General features: G+C 37.4%; 2 long non-coding RNA genes across 2 annotated transcripts; both read left to right on the top strand.

The window, feature by feature from the left end:
* Nucleotides 1–6,980: 6,980 nt before the first annotated feature.
* LOC131599247 (uncharacterized) lies at nt 6,981–7,552 on the top strand. The gene is made up of 3 exons (XR_009282669.1): nt 6,981–7,193; nt 7,279–7,358; nt 7,454–7,552. It is a non-coding gene; the product is annotated as an uncharacterized LOC131599247 (long non-coding RNA).
* A 138-nt stretch (nt 7,553–7,690) lies between these two features.
* On the top strand, nt 7,691–8,382 carry LOC131599246 (uncharacterized). Its single transcript, XR_009282668.1, has 2 exons — nt 7,691–7,877; nt 8,044–8,382. It is a non-coding gene; the product is annotated as an uncharacterized LOC131599246 (long non-coding RNA).
* Nucleotides 8,383–25,404: the final 17,022 nt, after the last annotated feature.

The following is a 25,404-nucleotide window of genomic DNA, read 5'->3' as shown; positions in this document are numbered from 1 at the left end:
TTAAATATCCGTAACTTTTGAACCGTTAATTCTTTTTGTATGCCGTTTCGAGGACCTGGTAGATGAATTAATTCCCTATTTTATGATGTATATTAGGGGATTATAACTTAAAAATCATTTTGTTGGTTTTTGTGAATTGGTATTTGGTAGTAGATTGAATAATGGTACGAGCATGCTATGCGGTGTTTTAGCTAGTACGATTGCTGAGATGATAATATATTGTCGTGTTAAATGTCAAATGGTTATGATTTTATTATGCTTGTATGTTGTGACATGAATGATTATGAATAGTTGGTGGATGTTAATGATGAGCATGTCGTAGTTGATGCATGCATTTCATAATCATGTTGTGGGTTGTATCCCTTATGGTGGTGGGACAGCGGTAGCTAATTCCCATTGTGTGGAATTAGTGAGAGAAGTAGCTGAATCTTTATGGTGGTGGATCGGTGAGATACGTTATCCCATGTTTGGTACCACATGCATTTAGTTGCATTGCATTAGGTTGTTGTGTATAATTGTAACATGAACGGAAGTTGTCCGATGTTATAATTTGTGTGTATTCTGGTATGAATGACAGTATTTGATGAATGTTGCTATACTATCTAAATAAAATTTATTTGGGTGAATAATGTATGGATGAAGTTGTATTGTTTATATTCCTATAACTTTTGTTAATGCGAATGAAACTCACCCTTACTGTTGTTATTTTTCAGATTGAGGAGTAGCTTGTGTACTTGGTGAGGTTAGCTCGTCAAGTAGTTCGTTAGAGTCAGTTGGGTCTGTGTCATGCTCTGGTCGTGTAACACTGGGAACGTTATTTTAGAATTGGCTGATAAACTCCTATTTTGTTTATGGTTTATGGTTGAATTATGAGCCTCCAACTCCGGAAGTTTGATTATTTAGTTGTTAAGAATATTCCGCTGTGTTAACATGCTACCTGAATAATTTTTGGATTATCGTTCCTTTTATGGCATGACATGAATATTTATTTATTTTTTTGGAGTTGTAATACCCTTTTCATGTTTTACTCTGATTTTGATGTTAATTTTCCGCGGGGTTTAGAAGGGTGTTACAATAGTGGTATCAGAGCATAGTCAGTCGTTTGAGTCAGAGTCTTAGTGTTGGTTAATCCTTCGTATACGATTAGTGTAAGGTTGATACTGTCGATACTTCTTATTCTTATGAATATTGTTTGATATTTAGCAGAAGAATGGCCGGAAGAGGAGGAAGAAACGACGACGCGATCGCTGAGGCTCTGGGTATGATTACTGGTGTGTTGGGAGGGAATGCCAATGGAGCTGGTATTGGTGCTGACAGGCAGCTGAACAGTTTTCAGAGGAACAATCCTCCGTAGTTCAAAGGCACACACGATCCCGAAGGCGCTCAGAGGTGGCTGAAGGAAATTGAAAGGATCTTCAGAGTGATCGATTGTGCTGAAAATCTGAAGGTGAGGTATGGTACTCACATGCTGTCTGAAGAAGCTGACGATTGGTGGATGGCTAGTAGAGATGAACTTGAATCTGCAGGTGTAGCGATTACTTGGGATGTATTCAGGCGAGAATTCCTGAGGAGGTACTTTCCTGAGGAGGTACTTTCCTGAGGATGTTCGGGGCAAGAAAGAAGTGTAGTTTTTGGAGCTGACACAGGGTAACATGACGGTACAGGAATACGCTTCAAAGTTTGTTGAGCTGGCCAAGTACTACATCCACTATAACAATGATGAAGCGAGCGAATTTTCAAAATGTGTTAAGTTCGAGAATGGTTTCCGTGATGAAATTAAGCAGGGAATCGGGTATCAAAGGATTCGTCGGTTTACTGATTTGGTAAATTGTAGTAGAATCTATGAAGAGGATAACCTCAAGCTGAAGTCATCTCACCCCCGCGAGTTAGTTGACAAGAAAGGGAAGAAGCCTATGGACCGTGGTAAACCATATGGTAGGCGTAATTATAAAGTTGGAGGTTGAAAGAAGCCTGGTGGGGGATACTCTAGTGCCCCTGTTAAGTGCTTTAAGTGTGGGGAATCGGGACATCGTGTTCACGAGTGCAAAAGTGAAGAGAAGAAGTGCTACAGGTGTGGTAAAGCAGGCCACATTGTTGTTGACTGCAAAGGAAAGACTGTGACTTGTTATAACTGTGGTGAAGAGGGCCATATTAGTCCAGAGTGTCCTAAGCCAAAGAAGAATCAAGCTGGGGGTAAAGTTTTCGCTTTATCAGGTTCAGAGACTACTCTAGAGGATCGATTGATTAAAGGTACGTGTTTTATCAATGGCACTCCTTTAATTGCAATAATAGATACTGGAGAAACTCACTCGTTTATTTCGTTGGATTGTGCTAAACGTTTGAACTTGGAAATATCTGATATTCATGGAAGTATGATCATTGACACTCCTGCGTCGGGTTCAGTGACTACTTTGTTTGCCTGTTTGAACTGTCCAATTGATATTTTTGGTAGAGAGTTCGGAATGGACTTAGTGTGCCTTCCGTTGGAACAACTTGATATCATCTTGGGCATGAATTGGTTGCAATTTAATCGGGTCCATATCAACTGTTTCACGAAGACGGTTATTTTTCCGAAAGATGTCGGTGTTGAGGATTTAGCAACGACTGCTAGACAAGTGGATGAAGCAATGAAGGACGGGGCTGCCGTGTTTATGTTGATTGCATCCGTGGAAGTGAAGAAGAAAGTGGTGAATAGTGACTTACCGGTAGTATGTGAATTCCCAGAAGTTTTCCTAGAAGATGTAAGAGAGTTACCGCCAGATAGGGAGGTAGAATTTGCTATTTAGTTAGTTCCTGGAACTAGTCCTGTGTCGATGGCGCCGTATCGTATGTCGGCATTGGAATTAGCAGAGTTGAAGAGTCAGCTAGAAGAATTGTTGGAAAAAGAATTCATTCGTCCTAGTGTGTCACCGTGGGGTGCGCCGGTGTTGTTGGTAAAGAAGAAAGAAGGCTCTATGAGATTGTGTGTGGATTATAGACAGCTGAATAAAGTTACTATCAAGAATCGGTATCCATTACCGAGGATTGATGATTTGATGGATCAACTGGTTGGTGCGAGCGTGTTCAGCAAAATTGACTTGAGGTCGGGATATCATCAGATTCGGGTGAAGAAGGACGATATTCAGAAGACGGCATTTAGAACAAGGTATGGTCATTACAAATATACAGTGATGCCATTTGGAGTGACTAATGCGCCAGGTGTTTTCATGGAGTATATGAATAGGATCTTCCATCCTTACCTGGATCAATTCGTAGTGGTATTTATCGATGATATTCTAATATATTCTAAGAGTGAAGAAGAACATGCAGAGCATCTAAGGGTGGTATTAAAACTATTGAAGGAAAAGAAACTTTATGCGAAACTGTCAAAGTGTGATTTCTGGCTAAGTGAAGTAAGCTTTCTTAGGCATGTAATTTCTAAAGATGGTATTGCCGTTGACCCAACAAAAATAGAAGCAGTGTCTCAATGGGAAGCTCCGAAGTCAGTTTCCGAAATCTGTAGTTTCCTTGGTCTTGCGGGTTACTATAGAAAGTTCATTGAAGGTTTTTCGAAGTTAGCGTTACCGTTAACTAAGTTGAATAGGAAGGGTCAAGCATTCATCTGGGATTCGAAATGTGAAGAAGGATTCCAAGAATTGAAGAGGAGGTTGACTAGTGCGCCGATCATGATTTTTCCGAATCCGACAGAATCTTTTGTTGTGTATTGTGATGCTTCATTGTTGGGATTAGGAGGTGTAATGATGCAGAATCAACAGGTAGTCGCGTATGCATCGAGACAACTCAAAATGCATGAGAGAAACTATCCAACTCATGACTTAGAGTTGGCAGCAGTGGTATTTGTGTTGAAATTGTGGAGACATTATCTATATGGTTCGAGGTTTGAAGTGTTTAGTGATCACAAGAGCCTGAAGTATATCTTTGATTAAAAAGAGCTGAATATGAGGCAAAGAAGGTGGTTAGAGTTCCTCAAGGATTATGATTTTGGACTGAATTACCATCTGGGTAAAGCAGACGTGGTTGTCGATGCTTTGAGTAGGAAGTTGTCGCGGGCGAAAAACCGTTTTGTTCCTCTTTTTTGTGGGATGAGACACCTGATGCCTTCTTTGGGCTCGAGTGCTCATAAAAAATGATTTTTCTTTATTTCGACCAAACTTTTTATTATTTCCAAAGGAGGAAAAGGAAAAAAGCTGCAATAACCTAAAAGTGGGGGGAGATCTTGGGTAAGAGGGTTGGTTATACGAAGGGAAGGTATTAGCACCCAACGTATCTGTAGTACTCTACAGGGTTCTTTATTGTTTTTCATTCTATGTTACGGTGAAGGTTCTGTTGTGAAATAGGTGGGACCTAAGGTGTTTGTTTGATTATGCTCGCAAAGATCATCGCGATCCTCTGCATACATATCCCTTAGAGGGAATCAGAGCATCTGTAGCTCGGGGTCTACGGGTGCTAAGGTTTGAATGGTTTTTTTTTGTGTTTTGTTTTGCTCGCCAAGGATCGACCTTGTGCCTACGTATTCTCAAAGGGATGTTGAGAAAGTCAGAGCAATCGTAGTTCCCACTTATGCTAGTGGAAGCAAAGGAAAATAGACAAATGTCGTCTAAATGCTAGATGTATCTAATCTATATCATCACATACATCTGTTTGATTTTGTTTGTTTAACCAGCCTTGTGGCAAAAACTTTCAATGAAGTCAGCCTTGTGACAAAAAGTTTTGATTAATCAGCCAGCCTCGTGGCAAAAGTTTCAATGAAGTCAGCCTTGTGACAAAAACTTTGATTAATCAGCCAGTATGGTGGCAAAACGGTTTGATTGATTAGCCAGCCTTGTGGCAAAAAGTTTGATTGATTAGCCAGACTTGTGGCAAAAAAGTTTGATTGATTGGTTGTTTGTGATGATATATAAGAGATACTCCTAGCATAGAGATGAAAAATGTCTAATCTCCTAGGGTATTTGTTTTGGATATTTGGGGGATGCTTATAAGAAGCCCGTGGGTCCTTGTACGAAGCCCAAGAGGAGGCTATCCGAGGGTCCTTGCATTGTAAGCCCAAGAGGAGGCTATGGGAGGGACAATCCAGGGTCCTTGCATTGTAAGCCCAAGAGAAGGCTATGGGAGGGTCACTCGTTTGTACAAAGCCCAAGGGGAGGCATGGTATAGTTGGTTTGAGCTCTTAGAGCGATTTCACCGGGAAACCATACTCTATGTCCTAACCTAAACTAGGGAGATTCTTTGCACGAAGCCCAATAGGAGGCTATAGGGAACCTAGTGTTGTACTAAGTTGAACAAGCACACATATCACACATATGAACAAACATGAACAAGTATGAACAAACATGAACAGGTATGAACAGGTTATGAATAAGCATATATATGACAAAGTGTGTGTATATAATGGAGTTTATGAAGGAAATATACCTGTAAGCATGATCCATTTGTATACACAGGGCTCGGGACTCATACTCGGGGAGAAGTCCACTTGAGTTTATTCAAAGCTATGTAAACAGGTATTTACAAAGGGGTTGGGACTTATACCTACATGGAGGCCCATGGTATATTTTTGGGAAGATTTAAAGAAACCTTCATTTTTGGTTTGTTACTCAAAGTTAAAAACAAATTGATTGAGATATGTACAAAAAGACGTACAATGAAATACCTAATTTCATGTACTGGAGTGGGTATGTACAAAAGGGCTTGGGACTTATACCTACATGGAGGCCCATGGTATATTTGAAAAACATGGTTGATTGTTTATTTACAGACGCGTTGTTTGAAAAAACTGTTTGAGAGTTTGTTTTGAAAGAAGTTTATTGTTTAAAGAAAAACTGTATAAAAGGAAAAAGGAGTGGGTCTTATACTCTCTAATATTCGAGAGGCCCCTGTTTTATTTTCATAAAACAGGGTGGATGGTTTTGAAAAAAGATGTGAGATTTATTGTTTTAAAAACTGTTTGGAAGTAATTTGGAAAAAAGTTTTCTGTTTAAAAAAACTGTACAAAGAAAGACGAAAGGGACTTATACTCTCTAATATTCGAGAGGCCCCACTTCGTTTTGGAAATGAGTTGAAATGATTTGAAAGTGAATTGATTACTGTTGTGAAAACAGTTGATTGAGTTTTAGGCTTACCTCGAAGAATGAGAAAATTGGATTTCTGAGTTTGAGGTGTTACCTTGATCTTCAAGTGATATGCTTGGAATAAAATAGGATTTCAACAAATGTTAAGCATCCTCACCAGCAGAAAAGAATGTCGAATAAACTCACAACTTTCAGCATTCCATGATCATCCAGTAATTGTTTATGGAATTCTACTACAAATGGAAGACCAAACAAACAGACAAAACAGAGAACAACAGAGAAATAATCTCGAAGTCTCGGATGAAGTTAGAAAATTCAAGTGATATAATCAAATAAAAATTTAAATGATTAACTACACAAGATAATATGAAAATATCAAATTCAAACAAAATTAATTTAAGAAGAAGATATTTTTGTGATTTTTTCTATGAAAAGATAAAATAATTAGAAACACAAACTTAAATATGCATCTAATATATTTTTGTTGTTTTTTATGAGAAGAAGAAAATAATTAGAAACATAAATAAAATATGTATCTAATATTTTTTTTGGAGTTTTAATAAGAATTAAAAAAAAACACACTTATTAACATATGAAAATATTAAAAACATATTTTTTGTCATTTTTAATAAGTATTAAAATAAAAACTAAAACCTATATAAAAAAAGTTTCAAAATGAAATAGTTAGAAGAATTTAATAATTGGGCCAGGGGGTTTGAAATTCGTTTGGAGGTGTGCAGCCCAAATATATTAATAAGCTGAATTAAAAAAAACATGGGCCGGACCGGGTCGGGTCAGATGGAACCCGGATCCGCCCATCTGTTAGTTAGCAAGAGGATGGTTTAGAAAACCCTAAACAATAGGGAAAGAGGCCAGCAGCGCTCTAACTCCCTCTCACTTCGTTCACAATTCTGAAACAGACAAATGGAAAGAACACAAAACAATTCTTCTCATCCTCTCTCTCGATTTCGTTCATTCTCAACGAACAGCAACAATAACCTGGTTTTTCTTCTCTCTCTCGCGCAATTGATGGGCTCTCTCAGTCTCTCTTCACTCACGATTTGAACAACAAAAACTGAAGCTCTTCGATTTTTCGGCGGCCATGGAACAAGAACAAAAGTCCGGGTATGCTTCAAATTTGCGTTCTTTTGTTTTTCTTTGATGATAACTCAGTAATAGATTTCTCTTTCAATTCATTCATCTTTCTCAGTTGCTCGCTGTGAACAACAACGATGACAACCTTCAAGTTTTCGGCGGCCATGGAAATAGAAATCAGAAGCAAAAATCCAGGTATGTGTTCTTAATTTCGTTTTCCTCTTGTCATGACATAGTAGCAATTGTTTATACTCTCTGTTTTTATTTATTTATTTTCAAATTGTTCATAGGAACCAAACACTTACAGTAGTAATTGACAGCAATGTTAGGAGTAAGGTGTGAGATGGACTTACCTACGGCGAGGAGATTTTCACCGGCACAGTGTTGAGGTATGTGTTTATTCTGCTTCTGGAATTATGCTGTGAACCGCCTATTGTGTGTTCTGTGTCTTTGAATTAATTGTGATGCTGAACCACTTTCTTGCTGCTACTGCTTCGGATTTGTTGTTAATTGTATGCTGAATTTTTGAATGAATTGATGTATGTGATTCTGAATTTGATTAGATGATGAACAAGCTTTGAATTATTGTGATGCTGAACCGTGATTCCTTGTTGTCGCAACTGTTGTAATTGCAGTGTCGGTGTCGGTGTTTGGATCAGCTATTGATTGAAGATGATGTGCAAACGATGCGTAAACACGGGGCTGCCACTGGAGGTATGGTTTTGAACCTCCTTTCTTTTTTCTAGAAATTCGGGTGGTGTTGTTGAAGAACACTCTCGAATTGTTGTTGAACCGGTTATGAACTTTTGAACTTGTTGCAAATTGTTTGAAGCGACTTTGAATTGTTGTTACTAACAACTTTTTTTTGAAATTGTTGTAGGCTCTTTGATGAAGGTGATGCCACAACACCTCTTTGGATTCACGGGAACTTTGGATATTAAGGAGACTTGAAGATGATCTTCAAGTGGAAACCTTCCACCAAGGTATGAACTATTTCTTCACCCTTTTTCAAACTATGGAACTTTGAAAATTATGAAAAGAGAGAAGTGAGAAAGCTAGTAGTATAGTAGCTTTGGTGTGATTTGCAATGAAGAGAACACCTCTATTTATAGGAAAAGCTTAGGATGTGTTTGGCATAAAAATTAACTTGATTGGCAAGATTGTAATCATTGAGAAAATAAGAATAAGAATAAGAATATTCTCCATGTCATTATGCAAAGATATTTCTTATGATATGAATCATGCAAGTGGAAGAAAAATCTCTCTTTGATTCCTTTTTGTCTTGAATTATCTCTTCTTTTTGAATTATTTCTTTTATTGGACTTTTTGCTAATCTCACCCCTTTTTGTTTCTTTTTTTTTTTTCATGTGACATGAGTATTCTTTGAAGAAAGAATGAAGAAACTTGAATTCCAAGAATGGAGATTTGAAGATTGAAGAAAGTCTTCAAGAATTTCTTTGTAGTTTTTCTCTTTTTTCTTGTAATTTCCAATTCATTCCAACTTTAAAATTGTATGAACTTGTATTCTTGAAAATGAATAGAATTTTGTAATTCTTGAACTTTAGATAAAGTTCCTTTGTAATTCATTTGAAAATTGGAATTTGTTCATGTAAAGACACTCCACTTGAATTTCCTTTAGAATCTTGGATAAATTTGTATGAACCATGAATGTTGGATATTCTTGAAAGAAAAGTCCTTAAAGTAATGTGAAAAATGTTCTTGCACCAATGAACTTTTAATTCTTGAATTTATGGTTTTAAACCATACTTGAAATAATCTTTCAACAAATGGACTAAAAGATATTTCTTGCAATTTTGGTGAAATTTCCGTGAATTATTTCAAACTTGTACCAACTTTCAAATAATCCATATGAATCAATTCTTCACCATGATGAATCCATAGGCCAAAATCTTGAAATAGATTCCAATCAAAACTCTTGAATCACACAAATGGATATGGCACACTTTATTTGAAGATGATTGAAACCTTTGATTGACTTCCTGGGGATTTTTAGGGTTTCCCAAATGTGATCCCTGATTTCAGTCCCTGATAGTTCAAAACCCTGATCTGAGGATTTGTCTGATCAATCTTTGTGTAGGAGATGTTATGAGCCAATAGATTAGGTCAAAATGATGCACTTGAGGTCTTGAGGTCATGTCCCAAGTCATTAGATCAAATTCTGAGCAAAAGTCAGGAGTATGCTATCTTCAGTCAAAACCCTAATTTGATTAGTTCAGAGCCTTTGAGATTGTTGAAATGAATCTTTGAGGACCAAATGTTGATTATTGATGAAGATAATTCTTTTGAGATGAAGGGAGAACAAAACCCTAATTGATTGTTACTTGTACTGATGAGTGATTTCTTGATTAAACCCTGCTGAGTCACAAGTAGCAAACACAAGCTATGCAATTTGTTAGAGATGCAAATGATGCATATGCAGATGATATGAGGTGGTATCTTAGGTCAAAAATTGGGGTATGACAGATGCCCCTATTTAAGTTTCTTCGACCTGAGACATGAAGATTGAAAATCTTCGTTTTGATAGGGTGGAAGAGACTTAAATATCAGAAGACGCGAATTTTGGACCTAAGATACCAAAATTGCGAATGATGCAAGGATATCTTTACCGAGGGAATATCAAAACTGACTCCGCTGGGGAAAAGAGATTGGGAAGGATATCTCAATCCGTTTTAGGAAGAGAATCCGTTTTTTTCGGGAAAGCAAGTGTATGCTTCATTGGGGAATGATAGCTTTGTAAGAAAAGCTTACCTATCGACATTATCGACTATCAACAGAGGGATAGACTTGTTTAATAATGCGAAGGTGAAAGGTATGAAACTGTGTTACCGACTACCAGCATGGTGATAGACTTGACAAGGTAAAAAGAGTTTCAAAGGTTCGGTTAATATTACCGACTATCAGCATGGTGATAGACATGTTAAATAATATAACCAGAACAAAAAGGTACCGACTACCAGCCTCGTGATAGTGGTTTTGAAGACATGATCAACTATCAGCCAAGTGACAAAATGATTCTGGAGACTTTGCTAGGGGAATTACTGGATATTCAGCTTTGTGAACAGTAATAAGGCCCTGATTGTCAAATGGTCTTCATGATTGATTTCCTAGAGAGGAAAAAAAAAATCTTTTGAAAGAAACATAAACTGCTCAGATGATGAGGCTATTGTTTATGGTTTGTTTTTCTCGACTCTTTTTGGGGAATCGGAATTTGAATCTTTTGGTAAAGACAAGGTTCTATCCATGAATGAATTGGAAAGAAACAGTCAAACAAGACTTTGTTCCCATGAGGAATGAACTCAAATGGGGATTTTCTCCTTTGTTTTGAGAGGAGAAACTAAAGAAACCTTCTTCCACGAGGAATGATCTCAGTGGGGAACTGGAGAAAGAAGAAGTTATTTCTGCTTATGGGTGACGACCTACTTGGAGAGATGACACGCCCATACTTGTTTCTTTTCTTTCTTTTCTTTTCTTCTTTTTTTTTTGGGATAGATATATCCTGAGCAAGTGAATATGAAGCAAATATTGAAAAATGCAAGAATGCATAAATGATGCAAATATGTATGAATGATGAATGTCATGAATGTAGCATGCATACTGACAATACTGACAGACAAAGAAGTATATACTGGAGAAGGATCGACGTCGCAATACATCCAGATACTTAGCAAATGTTCTTCAACACGGTGTAGATAACACGGGTGATGAATGTGCTGCATGTTTTAAATTTCTCTGGGGAAGATGAGCATCTTTTCTCATTGAGATGGAAGAACCTCTTTGTCGATGATGGAAAATCTTCGTCACTGGAGATGGGAAATCTTTGACACTGGGGATAGAAGACCTTCTTCACTGGGGATAGAAGAGCTTTTCCTATCATAATCCTTGATTCGTCCTATGGAGATAGCTGTTGATGTTCCTTCGGTTGTTCATCACTCAAAGGAAAATTTCGCTTTTATTTTGAAAAAGAAAAGTAAATTCATTTAAAACTTTTTTTCTTTTTTTCTTTTCAAAAGTGAATAACACAATTAAAGCGTCATTTTGCAAGCTAAAAGAAATTGGAGATTGCAAACAAGTGGGCACAAGGCTCAAATTTATTTAATAGGATGGTAATCAGCTAAAGGCGTGATTCCATGGAGTATTTACAAAAGTTGGAAATGGTAATTATGCGGAAAAGGCTACATTGAAAGCAATAACCACTATTTCCCCCAACAACTTTGAGTTCCAACTGTGCTTGTCGCTTCAGATTGGCAATGATTTGTTTGAAGATCCTTTGATGAAGTACAGACTCTTCAGGTGACGAAGTACGGACTGATGCAGTTACTTTGTCATAAATCCCTAATTTTTGCCTAGATTGCCCTTTCAGGTTTTCAATCTACCAGGATGAATTTTTCTGTTTATTGTCTCTAATTTTTGCCTGGACCGCCCTTTCAGGTTTTCAGTCCACCGAGACGCTCATTTTTGCCTAAGTCGCCCTTTGCGGGTTTTCGACTTACCGAGCTGTTCTTTTGTAATTTTTAGACAAAGTATTTCTTGACTGCATCAGCATTTACAGGATGTGGGAGTTCATCACCATCCATGGTTGCAAGAGTCATGGCGCCGCCAGAAAATGTTCTTTTGACAACATACGGGCCTTCGTAATTAGGAGACCATTTGCCCCTAGAATCTGGTTGAAAAGACAAGATCTTTTTAAGCACGAGGTCGCCTTCTTGAAATTCACGAGGTCGAACCTTTTTGTTGAAGGCTTGTTTCATTCTTGCTTGGTATAACTGTCCATGGCATAGAGCAGTCATACGTTTTTCTTCGATTAAGTTCAACTGATCGTATCTGCTTTGACACCATTCAGCCTCTGACAACTTAGTCTCCATGAGGACTCTCATTGATGGGATTTCAACTTCTACGGGGAGCACAGCTTCCATGCCGTATACTAGAGAAAAGGGAGTTGCCCCTGTCGAAGTACGCACTGAAGTACGGTACCCATGTAAAGCAAATGGCAGCATTTCATGCCAATCTTTGTAAGTGACGACCATTTTCTGAACGATCTTCTTAATGTTCTTGTTGGCGGCTTCGACGGCGCCGTTCATTTTTGGTCTGTAAGGAGAAGAGTTATGATGCTCAATCTTGAATTCCTCACATAATTCTTTCATCATCTTGTTGTTCAAGTTCGAACCATTGTCAGTAATGATCTTGCTGGGAATACCATATCGGCAAATGATGTTATTCTTGATAAACCTCACAACCACTTGTCTTGTAACATTGGCGTAAGATGCTGCTTCGACCCATTTGGTGAAGTAATCAATTGCTACCAAGATGAAACGATGACCGTTTGAAGCTTTTGGTTCGATCATTCCAATCATGTCGATCCCCCACATGGAAAAAGGCCACGGAGATGAAAGAACGTTGAGTAGAGTCGGTGGCACATGGATCTTATCTGCGTAGATCTGGCACTTGTGACATCTCTTCACGTGTTTGTAACAATCAGATTCCATTGTCAACCAATAGTATCCTGCTCTTAAGATCTTCTTGGACATTGCATGCCCATTTGAATGAGTTCCAAAGGACCCTTCATGCACTTCATGCATTAACATGTCTGCTTCGTATCTATCCACGCATCTGAGCAAAACCATGTCGAAGTTTCTTTTGTATAGCACATCTCCATTTAGGAAGAAACTGCCAGAAAGTCTCCTTAGAGTTTTCTTATCTTTGTTTGATGCCCCAAGTGGGTACTCTTGAGTTTGAAGGAAGCGCTTGATGTCGTGGAACCACGGTTTATCATCGATGACTGCTTCAGTTGCAAATACATAGGCGGGCCTTTCAAGGCGCGTGATTCTGACTTTAGGCACATCATTCCAGTGACTGACTTTGAACATGGAAGATAGAGTAGCCAAGGCGTCTGCCATTCGATTCTGATCTCGAGGTATATGATGCAATTCAACCTTGTTGAAGAAAGTCAAGAGACGTCTTGCATAATCTCTGTAAGGAATCAAGCCAGGGTGATAAGTTTCCCACTTGTCTTTGATTTGGTTGATCACAAGGGCTGAATCTCCATATATGTCTAGGATTTTGATCCTTAAGTCAATGGCTTCTTCGAGACCCATGATACAAGCTTCATATTCTGCGATGTTGTTGGTGCAATCAAATAGCAATCTGGCGGAGAATGGGATATGAGTACCCTTGGGAGTGATGATGATTGCCCCAATTCCATTGCCAAAAGCGTTTACTGCTCCATCAAAAATTAGGCCCCATCTTGATCCGGGCTCAGGACCTTCTTCAGGTAATGATTCGTCACAATCTTTCATTTTCAAGTACAAGACATCTTCGTCAGGAAAGTCAAACTTGAGAGATTGATATTCATTAATTGGTTGATGCGCCAAATGATCGGCGAGAATGCTTCCTTTGACCGCTTTTTGAGCACGGTATTCAATGTCATATTCGGATAACAGCATTTGCCATCGGGCAATCCTTCCTGTTAAGGCGGGCTTTTCAAAGACATACTTGATCGGATCCATTTTGGAGATTAACCAAGTAGTATTGTTGATCATGTATTGGCGGAGACGTTTTGAAGCCCAAGCCAAAGCACAACATGTTTTTTCGAGCATGGAGTAACGAGACTCACAGTCTGTGAATTTCTTACTCAGGTAATAAATGGCATGCTCCTTCTTACCGGTTTCATCTTGCTGTCCAAGCATACAACCCATGGATTCTTCCAACACAGTAAGGTACATGATTAATGGTCTTCCTTCAACTGGAGGAATCAATATCGGTGGTTCTAACAGGTACTCTTTGATACTGTCAAACGCTTTTTGGCAATCTTCAGTCCATACAACCCCTTGATCTTTGCGGAGAAGCTTGAAAATCGGCCCACAAGTAGCAGTCATTTGAGAGATAAATCTGGAGATGTAGTTCAATCGTCCGAGAAATCCTCTTACTTGCTTTTCAGTTTTTGGTGCAGGCATCTCTTGAATAGCTCTGACTTTGTCGGGATCTACTTCAATTCCTCTTTGGCTGACAATGAAACCCAAGAGTTTTCCAGATCTAACCCCAAAAGTACATTTGTTAGGATTCAAGCGGAGCTGATATTTCCTTAATCGTTGAAACAACTTCAAAAGGTATTCAATATGTTCTTCTTCTGTGCTGGACTTGGCTATCATGTCGTCCACATAGACTTCAATTTCTTTATGCATCATGTCATGAAAGAGAGTAGTCATTGCCCTTTGGTAAGTTGCGCCTGCATTCTTTAATCCAAACGGCATCACTTTGTAGCAAAAGGTACCCCATGGGGTAATGAAAGATGTCTTCTCCATGTCTTCAGGAGCCATCTTGATCTGATTATAACCGGAGAACCCGTCCATGAAGGAAAAGACGTTGAACTTAGCGGTGTTATCGACCAGCATGTCGATATGTGGTAATGGAAAGTCATCTTTGGGACTGGCCTTGTTCAAGTCACGGTAGTCAACACACATTCTGACCTTTCCATCTTTCTTCGGAACTGGCACTATGTTAGCCAACCATTGAGGATACTCAGAGGTGACAAGAAAACCTGCGTCGAGTTGCTTTTGAACTTCTACTTTGATCTTGTTAGCCATATCAGGGTGAGTCCTTCGCAATTTCTGCTTAACTGGCGGACATTCTGGCTTCAATGGCAAGAAATGCTGAACAATATTGGTATCCAACCCAGGCATGTCTTGGTAGGACCAGGCAAACACGTCAACATATTCTTTGAGAAGGTCTGTCAACTTACTCTTGACATCAATATCAAGCAGCGATCCAATGGTCACTTCTTTTTTGTCTTCTTCAGAACCCAAGTTGATCCTTTCTAAAGGCTCTTTGTGAGGCAGAATGGCTCTTTCCTCGTGCTTAAGTAATCGAGAGATCTCGTCCGGGATCTCCTCTTTTGTATTTCGGTGTCGGCTTAGGACGGCTGGTTGATGTTTGTAACACCCCATAAATTTCTTTATTTAATTTAATTAATTTTTTAATTAAATATTAGAATTAATTGAATTATTTGAGAAATATGGATTAATGAGGCTAATGGGCCAGTGTCGCAAGTAGCAATTAGGGGGTGTGTCAGTTGCAAAGCCTTTTACTAAACTAAGGTTATATTTTTCATAAAATAAAAAAGAGGAAGATTTTGTGAAAAGAGAACCAAAAAGGAGAAGAGAAGATTGAACGTGAAATTGGGAGAAGAGCAAGTGCGAAGAGCAAGAGCATCCAAGAATTTGACATCGAGGTAAGGGGGGATTCTTCTTATTAACCTATATTATGGGTATTAAGAATGATTCAATTGAGTTTATATGTTAGGATTCTGAATTGGATTATATGTCGGTGTTTGGGGTTTTGGGGTTTGTAGAACTTTAGGTTCAATTTATGATGTGTGATGCAATTGAGTTGTTGTGAATGATGTTTGATGTTGGATATTGATGTTAGAACCTGTTAGAAGTATGTGTGAGTCGGAATTTCCGTGTTGTGATGAGATTTTGAATGTTTTGGTATGATTGGGTTCGCACTTGGGATGAATGAAGTGCTGCAGAAAAGTGATTTTTCTACTATATCAGTAATGTAACCGGTTACATGAAGGAAGTAACAGATTACATGGTCTCAGAATGGGCGAAGAACTGTGTTTCGCGATGATGTAACCGGTTACATCATTTAGGTAACCGGTTACCACTGGGCGAAATTGAAAAATAAAGGTTATTGTTAGTGATGTAACCGGTTACATCATTTAGGTAACCGGTTACCACTGAAGCTTTTTTGAAAAATATTTATTTTAAATATCCGTAACTTTTGAACTGTTAATTCTTTTTGTATGCCGTTTTGAGGACCTAGTAGATGAATTAATTCCCTATTTTATGATGTATATTAGGGGATTTATAACTTAAAAATCATTTTGTTGGTTTTTATGAATTGGTATTTGGTAGTAGATTGAGTAATGGTACGAACATGCTATGCGGTGTTTTAGCTAGTACGATTGCTGAGATGATAATATATTGTCGTGTTAAATGTATAATGTTGTGGTGAATATCAAATGGTTGTGATATTATTATGCTTCTATGTTGTGACATGAATGATTATGAATTATTGGTGGATGTTAATGATGAGCATGTCGTAATTGATGCATGCATTTCATAATCATGTTGTGGGTTGTATCCCTTATGGTGGTGGGACAGCGGTTGCTAATTCCCATTGTGTGGAATTAGTGAGAGAAGTAGCCGAATCTTTATGGTGGTGGATCGGTGAGATGGGTTATCCCATGTTTGGTACCACATGCATTTAGTGGCATTGCATTAGGTTGTTGTGTATAATTGTAACATGAACGGAAGTTGTCCGATGTTATAATTTGTGTGTATTTTGGTATGAATGATTGTATTTGATGAATGTTGCTATACTATCTGAATATAATTTATTTGGGTGAATAATGTATGGATGAAGTTGTATTGTTTATATTCCTATAACATTTGTTAATGCGAATGAAACTCACCCTTACTGTTGTTATTTTTCAGATTGAGGAGTAGCTTGTGTACTTGGTGAGGATTAGCTCGTCAAGTAGTTCGTTAGAGTCAGTTGAGTCTGTGTCATGCTCTGGTCGTGTAACACTGGAAACGTTATTTTAGAATTGGCTGATAAACTCCTGTTTTGTTTATGGTTTATGGTTGAATTATGAGCCTCCGACTCCAGATGTTTGATTATTCAGTTGTTAAGAATATTCCGCTGTGTTAACATGCTACCTGAATAATTTTTGGATTATCGTTCCTTTTATGGCATGACATTAATATTTATTTATTTTATTGGAGTTGTAATACCCTTTTCATGTTTTACTCTGATTTTGATGTTAATTTTCCGCGGGGTTTAGAAGGGTGTTACAATTTTCGTTGCCATGGGTCCAGCCTTATGCGAGACATGATCAATAATGTGAAGTGAAAATGGAAAAATTGGAGGAGAAAATAATGATTCATGATTGCATGATGGGCTGCTATATATAGGCAAAAATTTGCACACAATTAAGTGTTGCCGCCACCCAAGGGGGCGACCGGGACCACTGGATGCAGGTAATAAAAATAATATAAAAAAATTGAAAAAATAAATAAAGGGGAGGTGTTGTCGCCACCCAAGGAGGCGACCGGGACCACTGGATGCAGGTAAAAAAAATAATATAAAAAAATTGAAAAAAAATAAAGGGGAGGTGTTGTCGCCACCCAAGGAGGCGACCAGGACCACTAGATGCAGGTAAAAAAAATAATATAAAAAAATTGAAAAAAAATAAAGGGGAGGTGTTGTCGCTAGGGGGTGGCGATAACACTCAGTATTTGTACATAGTCGCCAATGGGCCTGGCGACATCAATTGGCTTTAAGTGTTGTCGCCACCCCCCTGGCGACAACGTGTTTTTTTTTTAAAAGTGGACATTTGTGTAATTATTTTGAAATACTGATTATTTTTGAAATTTTTTTAAAAAAAGTGGTTATTCAAAAAAAAATTCCTTGATTGTTATTACAATTATGTATATAGTAAAATTTATAACATAAAAGGAAACTAACAAAGGGATGTAATTATAAATAAAAATTAGAATTAATCGTGAAATATGATTCTACTAAGTTTTTTAAAAAATAAATCCCTTTTTTAGATGTTGGAATAAATTTTATTTTAGATCAATTGTCAAATTATTTATCTAAATTAAATATATTTTTAGCTATTATTTATCCAAATTAATTATTAAACATGAGTGTAGAAAAAATAATTACTATATGAGTAAAACAAAAATTAGAGAATATTAAGAAAAATTAATAAGCATCATATTATTATTTATATTATTTATTAAATATGAAAAAGATTTAGAAATTTTAATTGAGAATAGGGGAGGTGTATTTTATGTTCAATAGCAATTTTTTAGGGGTGTTAATAGTTACAGGGCCAAGCCCAATAAGATTCTAGTTCCGTTGGGCTTTGTGTGGATGTGCGTATGATGCTACAGTGGGATTGCAAGATCTTAACCATCGATCTGAATCTAATGGTCCACGGAATCAGGATCTGGGACGTAGATCCAAAGTATGACGATCAAAGGGTCTGCATGCATTTCTTTAGGCAAGGGAGTATGATAAGGTTATGTGACCAATCACATGGCCTTTAAAGGGCCACGTGTCACGATCATGCTTGAGGTGAATTTAATCATATTTTATTTTTCATTTCTCCCCTCCCTCTCTTTGCTCTCTCGTTTCTTTCTCTCTCCCAGTTCCTGTAAAACCCAGAAAAGGCAAAAAAACATGAAAATCTTCATCTTCTTCATTTGTTACCTTCAACAACAAAGCCCAGAAGCCCTTCAATCACCCAAGAATCCTAACCCTAACCTTTACAAGATTATGAACCCTAACATTATTTAAAACCCCCAAATTTCCATAATTTAAACCGAAGCATGCAAATCGAACATCAAGAATCAACAATCATAAGCAACGAAGATATTATGCTAAGTTGATCATGTTTACCTCTATGGTCGCGATTATTTTTGTAAGTCCCACTCTATTTTTCTGATTCCCTCCTTCTAATAATTTTTTGTTTTGTTTGGATGTAGGTAAGAAAATGAAGGTCGTGGCGGCGATCGGAAAATCTTGAAGACTCTGTGCTTCAATATCTTTTTCTCCGCCTTCTTTCGATTTTCTCACCCCTTTTTTGTTTGTTAGTGTTTTTGATTTATAGTTATTAGGATTAGATTAGTTAGGAAATTTATCCAATGTTTACAGATTCGTTTTGATTGTAAATTGATTTGGAGATTTGATTTGGTTTTAATTCAAGATTCGATTTGTTGTAATTTTTTATTTGGACATTGATTGTGAATTGAAGATTAATTTTTAAAGTAATTTCCTTTGATCCGATTAAATGCTATGTTTAAATTCCTTCTGATTTTGCTAGGATTTGATTCAACTGGCTTATAGCGAAACGAATATGCCAATTCACAAACCACGGTATGGATAAATTGATTATCCATGCCTATTTGTTGGGAAAATTTAGGGGGTCTTGCATTATTTAATAATACTCCGATCCGAAATGCGTGAGACCTGCGTATTCTCACGCTCTTCGATCTGAGAGTAATTAAAATTGGGCAGCTGTCATACCCCAAAATTTGCCTTATCCTTTTATTATTAATTAGAACATGTTTGGCGTGGAATTTATCTCTTAAGAGGGGTATATATCAAAATAGTGGGCTTAACATTTAGATTGTTAAGCCCATTTCAAAAATCTCTTTTTCTAAGGGTGTATTTAAAAATAGAGAATTTCTTTATCCACCTCCCTATCTTCTTGGTGACCCATGGTGAAAACCCCAAAATGCCCCTTGTTTCGGAAATGCATTTTCGAAGTGCAAAAAATAGTTTTTTTCGGAGATGCATCTCCGAAAACACCTTTTTTTTCAAAATTTTTCTTATTTTGGAAATGCATTTCCGAAAGCAGCATTTCGGAAGTGCATTTCCGAAATACTGCGTGTTTGCAGATTAAACAAAACAACCCCTCCCCGCAATTCATTTACCCTAAATCAATTGCAAACTCAACCTCATAGAGATTTTCTACAAACCAACTTCTAAGGCTACATCAAAGGCTCCAGAGGGTCGATGTGATCGACTGAATGACGATCTATCTGGGTATGGACCTAGATATGACTGATTTTGAGTGTCGGACGACAAATGGGCCTCATATCCAGTTCTCCACATTGAGCGATTATTATGAGCACCACTTGGTGGCGGCGGCCGAATTCGAGGAGGCGGGTAATGGCCTATTTATGGAGTATCACTGTGCCTGCGCTCTCCGGTGCTGGTTCATGTTTTTGGTAGGCACTGCACTCTTTGTGGACAAGAGTGCAAGATACGTCGACGTGACCTACCTCCTCTACTTCATGGACTTGACTACCATTCACTAGTGGAACTAGGGGTCATCTATTCTGGTATACCTATACCAGAAGCTGAATGAAGCCTCCAACTGGAGGACCAGGCAGATGATCGGATCCGCCACACTCCTGACGATACGTTTCATTGTAATTGTTTCACATTTATTTATGGTTCATATTTATTTTTAATACATTATCTTTTTGTGTTTCAAGGATGGATCATCTCCTACTTCCCCCGCATCCACGGCTTCGCCATTGCTCCTACGTACCAGGACGCCATGCCCAGGGCCGCCCGATACGTTCTCCAAAGGGGGAACAATGCAGTGGGACCATATCGTGGGTACCTCGACTGCACAGCTCACAATGACATCCATTGGAGGCCATTCAGTGACTACACTACTGTTGTCCCCTTTGACCGCATCACGTTATATTCTAGTTGTTTGGCATGCTGGACCAACACCATGGTGAGGTATCTCCCTGAGCGGTGCATGCGGCAGTTTGGACATGTGCAGATGATACCGAGGTCACCTTTCGAGGCTGCTCCCGACACAGTTACCTGTGTGGAGCTCACTGCCATATTTGCAGACTGGGAGCGTCATGTGGTCCCGGAGGAGTATCGTCGCATGCAGGCCACCCAGGACTGGCATTATGTGGAGGGGTATGTCACATGGTTCTTTCGGGTGTCACATCCTCTAAAGACAGCCGACGCTCCTGGCGCTCTTAGGCCAGCATACGAGGAGATCCTGGAGAACCAGTCGGCCGAGGATGACCATGCCATTGATCTCATGCCGATCTGCCAGCGGATAGAGCTGTTTGGGAGGAATGCGTTGGAGCGAGGTATCATTGATCAGGGCGGTCTAGAGGCAGTCACCATGGTGGGGAGGATGGTTAGTGATGTGGGCCATGCAGCGGCATATAGGAGGCAAAGGAGGTCCTAGGGAGAGAGGGTTAGGCATACACAGTAGGGGATCTGAATTATTTTTCTTGTGTTCGGCTTGTATTTCACACACTATTACTCGGCTTGTATATACTATTCGGATTGTATTTTTTATATTAGTATTTTATGTTGATATGTCATTTATTTTATTCTGCGTTTTCGTTTAATTAAAAATACGGGACTGTTAAGAAAAACATAAAAAAACACAATTTCTGCATAATTCGGAAGTGCATTTCTGAAAACCCCAAAAAAAGTGAAAAAGGTGTTTTCGGAAGTGCACTCCGAAAACACACCCCATTTGTCATTTTCGGAAATGCACTTTCGAAGACGGGAAAATTTTAAAAAAAATACTTCGGAGATACATCTCCGAAGTAGGGGCAAGTTGGGGTTTTCGCTGGGGGTCACCCCTATAGGGGTCAATAAAGAAATTCTCTAAAAATAAGGGTGTCTATTGGGCTTAATATCTTGATTACTAAACCCATTCCCTTATAAACTTCTTGAAATTAAATAGGGGTACGATGAGAAACTATTAAAGGCCCAATTTAAAATAGTGACCCATTGATAATTTTCTTCCTATATATATATATATATATATATATATATATATATATATATATATATATATATATATATATATATATATATATATATATATATATATATATATATATATATATATATATATTAAAAAAAATGTTTTCATACTTATCATTAACTTTTACGGTGTTGTTATATTATAAGTTTGTTTATTATTATTAAGCATTTATTTAAATGTCAGTTTTGGTTAGTTAAAAATAAATATATTAATTGTATTTTATTGTAAAATTAAACTAACAAAAATTTATATTTATTTTTATGTATTATTATTGTTTTTTATTAACCAAGTTAATTATTTGTTCTTAAGTAATAGTTTTTATCTTTTTATTTATTTATTTATTATTTTATCATTAGTTTGATAAATAATAGTTAATGTCATATTAATCATTTATTAAAAACTTTTTAATTTAATTAAATTACTTTTACTATTGATGTTGACCAAAGTCAAACTAGGGTTAGAACGACCCTGTTCATCTTCTTCAAGCAGCAGCGCCGCCGCCCAAGTCCAAACCAACACAAACCCTAATCAAGCTATGCCCAAATCCAAATGAAAAGAAATCATGACACAGAATCAAGGATTAAATAAAAATATTTTATTGCTTGAATAATGAACCGATACAAGTTTTAAGGCCTGTTAGAACATGAAATGTTCTGATCATATTTTCTAGTTTTGATGATAACATTAGAAGTGAATTTTGTATATGACAATGTGGTACTCTAATAAATTACGTTTTCCATTTCAGGAAAAGTGTAAAAGAGTATGCAATATCTTATTCTTCAGATGCTCCAACCCAAATGATCTGGATGGCTACATCAGAACATGATCTTGAAGACAGAACATTGTCTTGAAGAAATCAGAACATGGCTATTAGAAGCAAGCTCTGAACCTCTAAAAGTATCATGCTCAAAGGAACTTCCATAGTCTGAAGCGCTGAAGTTATAACTTGCACCAAATGCTACAAACTCAGATGAACAAAGCAAATCACAAAGTCTGATTCCAGAAGAAAGCAAATGATGAAAAGCTAGATTGGCTAGTATGTGTGTCTGACAAAAGGAACGTTAGAAGCATGGCTATAAAAGGCATAGTCAGAAAAATTAGTTGAAGCAAGGCTCGGAGTAGTTGACAAAAGCATGTAACATTAAATGCAGCATGTACTATACACGCAAAGCATTAAATGCAGAACTGTTCAACGGTCACATTCTCAACACCTATAAAAGGATACATTTTGCCCAAGAGAAATGTTACAACACTCAACACATAACATTCTTTCATACAAAGTTCTTGAACACAACAAGCATTTTAATCCTCAAGCTCACATACTTTTTTATATTTAGTGAGTTCTAGATCATAAGCTTAAGAGAAAAATCACTTAGTGATTACAGCTTTTTAGAAGCATTATTATCTTTGTATTTTGATTATATCACTGTAAAAGAAATTCCCTTGAGTGATCAAGTTGTGATCTGTAGACACAAGAAGACTTAGAGGTTGATTTAAGCGGAGAACCATTGTAATCAGATTTTAAATAGTGGATTAAATCCTCAGTGGAGGTAAATCACTTGTGAGGGTGGACTGGAGGTAGTTTGAGTTCAAACGAACCAGGATAAAAATAATTGTGTTCGTTATTTTTATTTGTCAAAAATAAACAACCCTTATTCACCCCCCCCCCTTTTAAGTGTTTTCCACTCCTTCAATTGGTATCAGAGCGCCTTGGTTCTAGGTGCAAACACTTAACTGTGTTAGACAAAAGATTTAAAATAAAAACACGCAAATGGCAGCTCCAGTATCAACCACTATTGAACAAAACAATAATGGTAACAATGGTAGAAATAGCTTCAATGGATTCAACAGACCACCAGTCTTTGATGGTGAAAATTTTGAATATTGGAAAGATAGGCTAGAGAGCTACTTTCTATGTCAAGATGGTGACCTACGAGACTTGGTGTTGGATGGTTACAATCATCCGAAAACTGGTGGAGTTAAAATCAACAAACAAGCTATGAGTGATTCACAAAAGAAAGATTTCAAAAATCATCATAGAGCAAGAACCATATTGTTAAATGTTATATCTCATGCTGAGTATGAAAAGATAACTAACAGGGAAACAACTCATGAGATGATTGAATCTTTGAAAATGACTCATGAAGGGAAAGCTCAAGTCAAGGAGACCAAAGCTCTGGCTCTCATCCAGAAGTATGAGGCTTTCAAGATGGAAGTTGATGAAAATATTGAAGCAATGTTTTCTAGATTCCAGATTCTGACATCTGGACTGAGAGTTCTAGACAAAGCTTACACTAAAGCTGACCATGTCAAGAAGATAATCAGAATTTTTCCCAGAAGATGGGGACCAATGGTTACAACTTTCAAGATAGCTAAGAATCTGAACAAAGTATCCCTTGAAGAGCTCATAAGCGCCCTAAGGAGTCATGAAATTGAACTTGACGCAAATGAACCTCAAAGTAAAGGTAAATCTATTGCTTTAAAATCTAACAATAAAAATTGTACTAACGCTTTTCAGGCTAAAGAAGAAAGATCTGACGACTCATAGTCTGAAGAAGAAGATGAGTTATCTCTTCTTTCTAGAAGAGTAAATCAACTCCGGAAAAACAAGCAAAGAAGATTTAAAAGCTTCAAGAAACCTGAAAAGGGAGAATCTTCTAGACATATAAGATCTGAAAAGAAAAACATAGTATGTTATGAATGCAAAGAACCGGGACACTTCAAGAATGAATGTCCTAAGCTTCAGAGAGAAAAGCCCAGAAAAAGATTTAAGAAGAAAGGTATGATGGTGATCACTGCATCTTTATGCATATTCTCCTATATTTTTACTTATGCATTTCTTTACTTTATTTTGATTATTCTTATGTTTTATTATGTTTTTATATTTTATTTTATTTTTGGTTTAATTTGATTTTCGCACTTTATTTTCAGCATTAGCAGTCTGCACTAAAATGATCATAACTGGAGCTCCCGGAATCCGATTGAGGCGTTCTAATAATCTCCGGAAAGCTAAGAGAAAGAGCTACAACTTTCGTGCTGGAGTCAAAGTCAGATTCGGAGCAAATCTTTCCAAAATTTCGTTTGAAGCTGCAGACACTAGTTTTATAAGTTTTGGGTCATTAGTTTTGGGTCAGAGTGATGTTTGTTTGACACAGTTGGGTTATGACCCGAATTTCCTTTTGTCTTCTATTTAGTCTAGGTCTGGCCGTACAACGGAATATCACCCTACACTGTTCACGATTTTGATTGAGGGCTTTTACGAACTCATGGAGAACTAATCGCCTTTGAGTCGATCTACTGTAATTCAGGTTCCAATACTTGAGATTACTATAATGTTAATTCTAGTTTAATTCCTTTCAATGATGTTTTGTGTTCTTGTTTTCTTAATTCAATTACATGAAATATATTGATTAAATTTGGTTGATTGTATGATCCTAACCTAGGCACGATACGTTTGCTTAATTCGTTTTTGTTCCTGATCAATCATGTTTGCTTAATCCATGAAAATCTATCCCGTTTGCTTAATTCGGACAATAGGATCTTACATCTCACGAACTTAACCGCTTGTCACTGAGTTTGTATCCAAATAGGAATAGACAATCCGCTTAGGGAATTAAAATTATGATAATCGATGATAGTAGGAACTGATTCAGTAGATTGGCTTATTTCCATAATCACTTTTTCAAAACAACTTATTTTAATAATCACTTTTGATAATCATTTTTTCGACCAAAACAAACCCCCAAATTTCGATTCGGTTAGTAAAACCCAAGAGTCCTTGAGAGACGATACACGAGTTACCGTTACCGTCGTTACTACAGTTCAGGA

Source organism: Vicia villosa, linkage group LG4, assembly GCF_029867415.1.
Source record: "Vicia villosa cultivar HV-30 ecotype Madison, WI linkage group LG4, Vvil1.0, whole genome shotgun sequence".
NCBI lineage: Eukaryota > Viridiplantae > Streptophyta > Magnoliopsida > Fabales > Fabaceae > Vicia > Vicia villosa.
The sequence above is the reverse complement of the archived record's forward strand: the minus strand, read 5'-3'. Positions and strand labels throughout refer to the sequence as shown.